Genomic DNA, 5752 nt, shown 5'->3' with positions numbered 1-5752 from the left:
GAATATAATTCATATGATTATAACACACACATATGTGTATATATATATATATCACATATTGCCTGCATTTGTATAAAAATTCATTAAAATGTGTGCTCTATAACAATGTCACATCCATGCTATATAACGTTTGAATCATCTTTTTATTCACATGTTTCATATGATGTGTATGCATGTGCAGTGCGACTTCATGAGAATTGTATGTTGTATATATGTATGATGAACTATTGAATGCCATGTTTCTGTGTGTGTGTGTGTGTGTGTCTGTGTTTGCTTCTTTGTGTGCGTGCGTGCGTGCGTTAATAACAATCGCAAATAATAATCCTTTGCCAATAGTTACATAGTTACATCAATTTGTTTTATTCATCATTGCCTACAAACAAACACATACCAGCAAACATCTATTTAATATTTATTTAATTTAATTTCGCTCATGCACACATACAGATACATACACACAAATGAACACACATACATATACGCACACGTGCATGCATGCATGTACACATACATACTCACACATACTGAAGCGTAGAAACATGGTATGGATATAAAACAAACCCATATTTACTACTTTGTAATGTAATTGGATTTTTTTTTGGTTTTACATCTTCCATTCTCAAGCAGACAGAAGCTTCCAACTTTGATTTAACCATAAATGCTAATGCTACACTATCAATTATTTATAAGTAGGGGTTTATATGTATATATAAGTAGTAATTGTAAGATGTGTGCTTGTGTGTGTGTGTTCGTCTGTTTCTGTCTGTTTGTTTCTCTTTCTGTCTCTCTCCATCTCTCTCCCTCTTTCTCTTTCTCTTGATTATGTCATTTGATTTTATTGTGATATTAGTTTTAGATAAGATATCCTGTGTTGTTTTTTTTGCCATAATCATCCTGTCATCATCAGTATAACTGTTGTTGGCTATTAACTTTGTCATAATCTCGATTGGCCATCATTGTCATGATGATTACCAGCTTTTGATTACTATGTCATCACCGTTGTCACAAGAGCTGTACTGTAGTTGTGCTCCTGATCTGTTAAAATTGAGCCAAATTTCGTATTTGAGTCGAGAAATATATAAATATAAGATATATATATATATATGAATAGATGATGGTCTATTCATATATATATATATATGAATAGACCTCGGATGAATAGATTTAAATGTTAACTTTGATGCTCCACCCATCGAAGGTCCGATTCCAGACATCACTTTAGAGGAGCTTACAGAAGCTCTGAAAGCTATGAAGGATGGAAAGGTAGCAGGGCCCTCGGGACTCACAAATGACATTATCAAAGCATCTGGTACTGCAGGTATCCAAACGTTACTACAACTTTGCCGTGAAATCTGGAAAAATTGCTCAATGCCGACTGAATGGAACTATAGCATGACAGTTCCTCTATACAAAGGCAAAGGTGATCCATTGAACTGTTCATCATATCGGGGTATACGTCTGTTAGAACACTTCCTGAAAATTGTCGAAAAAATCATTGAGAGAAGATTAACGTCGTGCATCACAATCGGAAATTATCAATTTGGTTTTCTAGCGGGGAAATCAACACTTGATGCAATTCACATCCTTTGGCAACTGCAAGAGAAGTACCGTGCAAAGCATCAACAACTATCACACATTTTCGTAGACCTTGAAAAAGCATTTGATCGAGTTCCCCGTGAAGCAATCAGATGGAGTCTACGTCGACAATTCATTCCAGAATATCTTGTTCGACTTGTGATGGAAATGTATACGAATACTAAGACTTTTGTCAGCCCAACGGTTGGAAACACAGATGCATTTGACATCGGCGTTGAAGTTCACCAAGGCTCGATTCTCAGTCCACTGTTATTTATAACTGTGATGGAAGAAATCACAATACCGATACGCACTGGTGACATTTGGAATCTAGTATATGATGATGATATCGTTTTAACAGCCACGTCTGAGCAGAATGCAGCACAGATGTTTGAAGATTGGAACACCAGACTCGCCGATCTTGGATTCAAAGTCAACATCAGCAAAACCAAAGCAATGAACACTGGTGAACCCATCCAATCCACAGCTACTGGACGATGGCCCTGTTCAGTTTGTAAAGCTGGTGTAGGTAACAATTCAATCAAGTGTCAGCAGTGTAACCAGTGGTGTCACAAACGTTGTTCAAAAATAATTGGTACTTTATCTAAAGTGTCCAATTTTGTTTGTTCTGCTTGCATCAATCCACAACAACAAATTCGAAATAGCACTGTTTTTGAAGCCATTAAAATAGAGAAAGTCACATCGTTTCAATATCTAGGGGATGTACTGGAACAGCTGAAGCTGCCGTTCGAGCACGCATACGTGCAGCCTGGAATAAATGGCATCTCCTTGCCTCTATATTGATGCGGCGTGACATCCCACTACCACTACGATCAAGACTTTATAAATCTGTGATACGTCCGGTATTGTTATATGGTGCAGAAACATGGCCAATGACAACCAAACTGGAACAACAACTTCAACGAACCGACATGAAAATGCTTCGATGGATGCAACGAATTAGTCTAAAGGACCACATCAAATCTACCGAAATCCTGCGTCGTGCTGGTTTAGATATAAAGGACGAATGCCGGCAACACCGTCTGCGGTGGTTTGGTCATGTCAAACGAAGTGGAAACAGTGCCATAACTTTTCTTGCAGATGTTGAAGTACCTGGCACACGTCCCAAAGGCCGTCCAAAAAGTCCTGGTCGCAAACAATCGAGCAAGACATGAAAGCTCTAAATTTAAATGAAATGGATACAGCTGATCGTCTAATTTGGCGCAAAAAGTTGATGGCAAAGAAAACAACGTCCTACCTCGGGAAACCGGGTCTCTGGACGCAAAACGAAGATTGATTGATTGATTGATATATATATATATATAGAGAGAGAGAGAGAGAGAGAAACATTTAAACTACGTTATTTGTGTGGGTATTTACGTTTCGTGTGTATATTTGAACGCGTGTATGTACGCGCTTATACGTCGTACATTCAATTCTTTACGTGTGAACATTTGTCATACATTCGTTTTCTAGACGTGTAACCGTATAGTAATAATAATAATAATATTAATAATCAACTAAGGTGTAGTATGTTTTGGAAAGTTTTGGAAGCCAGATCAGTTATGTGAAGAGTTAGAATTCATGATTGTAGACTCATGACCATCATCTAGCTGATGTGACAAGACTATCGTGATGATATCTTAATTACTTTTAGATTACAAGTTCATTAACACCAAGCTCTATGATTGGGAAGTTTGTTTTTTTCAAAATATGTTAACGGTGCAATGTTATATAATCTTTACACAGTAAAAACGTGTAAAGGATTATATACAACTTCGCAAAAACTTTACAAAATTACGAACTTTACAGAATCTTTACACGTTTCTACTGCATAGTACTTCGTGTCCGTATCCGTATTTTTATGTGCATGTTTGTATTTGTGGAATCTGAGAAAGAGAGGTATTAATTCAAATTGTATGAAGTTTGAGATAATTTACTGGGTTATAAAGATACAGATGTGGCAGAGTCATAGTCACATGCTATAGCTTAAAATGTAACTGGTGCAAAAATCCGGTTATATTTGTGTTTGTAAATCCGGTTAAATCCGACTCAGGTTGGATTTTTTAAATATCAAATTCCATACGTTCCTAATTCATTTTCACATACATACATACATTATTGTCTCTGATCACACATTTGTCATCCTCATCATCATCATCCAAGTTATCGTTGTCAACAATAATTTCAGTTAACTTCTTTACTACCATGACCTTAATTTTATTAATTCAATTATCATATCATCATTATTTCCATCATCTCTCTCCTTTTTGTCATCATCATCGTTATTATTATTATTTTTATTATTACTATTATCACATCATATTAATCATAACGCAATATAAGTGAAACACAGCCAGCTGTAAGCATTATCATTGTCATTACAACCAAACCATCATCATCATCATCATGGTTGTTAATATTAACATCAATTTTCATTGTAATAGGAAGGCGATAGTACTGGGTCACCCAACCAACCAATAAGCAAACAAACATACACACACACACACACACATACATACATACATACATACATACATACATACATACATACATACACACAGCCATACATAAATAATTATGTAGGCCAAATATGCACATGTCTTTGTGTGCCATGCTTAGTTTTGTTTAAGTTTGTTTGTTTGTTTGTATGCTTGTTTTTATGTATGTATGTTTGTTTGTATGTATGTGTGTGTTTGTGTATGTATGCATGCATGTATGTATTTATTTATATAGGTGTTTATAAATGTTTATAACGTGTTTATTTCATTTTACTATGTATCTTTTCCGGCATCATTTTATACAATTGTCTTGCACGTTATTATAACAGTTTCTGCGTCTGTTAGATTCTGAATTTTTAAAGAAAAATAATAAAAATGTTTTTTATATGTATACATTTGTGTGTGTGTGTGTGTGGTGTATGTGAAGGAGTGTATGCGAATGGTGTATTTTTGTTTGCTTCTATCTGATAGTTTTGTTTGTATGTGTGTTTTAGTGTGGGTGTGTTAAGTAAATATGTGTACGAGTTGGAGAGTGTTTGTTTATATGATGTGTGTTCTGTACGTTTATATGATTTAATGTTTGGTTGGTTTAGATCTTTAGATCTTCACAGTTTAAACATATCTCTATGCCTGTGTGTATGTTTTTGATTAATATAGTTTCTGTATATATCTATCGTGTTTGTGTTCGATCTCTTGTTTGTTGGTTTATATGTACTTACGTATGTATGTATGTATATATGTATCTTTTCAATTTTTTGTATGTTTTTTTGTTTTGTGTGTGTGCGTCTGTGAGGAATTGTGTTAATGTGCGAGAATTTTAAGCATTTTCCAGTTTAACAGTTCAAGAAATTAATATGGGTTACTTGCGCTGGAATATCTATAAACACAACAAAAGGTATATATGTTATGTATAACATATACAATATACACACACACACATACATACATACATACATACATACATACATACATACATACATACATACATACATGCATATGTATATGTATAGTATATGCAATGTATAACAATATAATAGTAAATAATACTTCTTTATCTGATCCAGACTAAAGTTCGTCCCTTTTCATTTTCATCATTTCAAGGCAGATTCTGTTAAAATTCTCCTTTAGAAACTTGCCCTGCCTGCCTCGTGTGCTATCTCGTTTTTTTTTTCATTTGTTGCGGTTTAAGAAGGGAAGTGTTTTTATTTTCTAACGCCCGCTTCTAATGTTCTTTGTAAAGTTTATTGTAATGTTATTGTAATGTTATTTTGATGTTATTTTGGTGTTATTTGATGTTATTTTGGTGTTTTTTCTTCTAAACAGCTTATTAGTGTTACAGTTCATTTTATTATTGTCGTTAAACTTTATTCATCTTCTTTATTTTTTTTTGAGATTTTTTTAAGAGGTGTGGCAACACACATATACAACACGCTTATACACACATACACACAACACGTACATACACAAGCACACGTGCACAAACACACTCACACACACCTTAAGTGTTCTGTTATTGAAGATTTAATTAGAGGCATTAAGGGAAATTAAAATAATTCTTTTGTATTGGGAAGTGTGTGTGCGTGTGTAAGTGTATCTGTTGGTCTGTATTTTTATCTGTTTGTGTTCTTCTTTGCGTTGTTTGTGTGTTTATATTTTGGCTTGTATGTATGTTTCAA

This window comes from Helobdella robusta (genome assembly GCF_000326865.2).
Source record: "Helobdella robusta unplaced genomic scaffold HELROscaffold_27, whole genome shotgun sequence".
Taxonomy (NCBI): Eukaryota; Metazoa; Annelida; class Clitellata; order Rhynchobdellida; family Glossiphoniidae; genus Helobdella; species Helobdella robusta.
The sequence above is the reverse complement of the archived record's forward strand: the minus strand, read 5'-3'. Positions refer to the sequence as shown.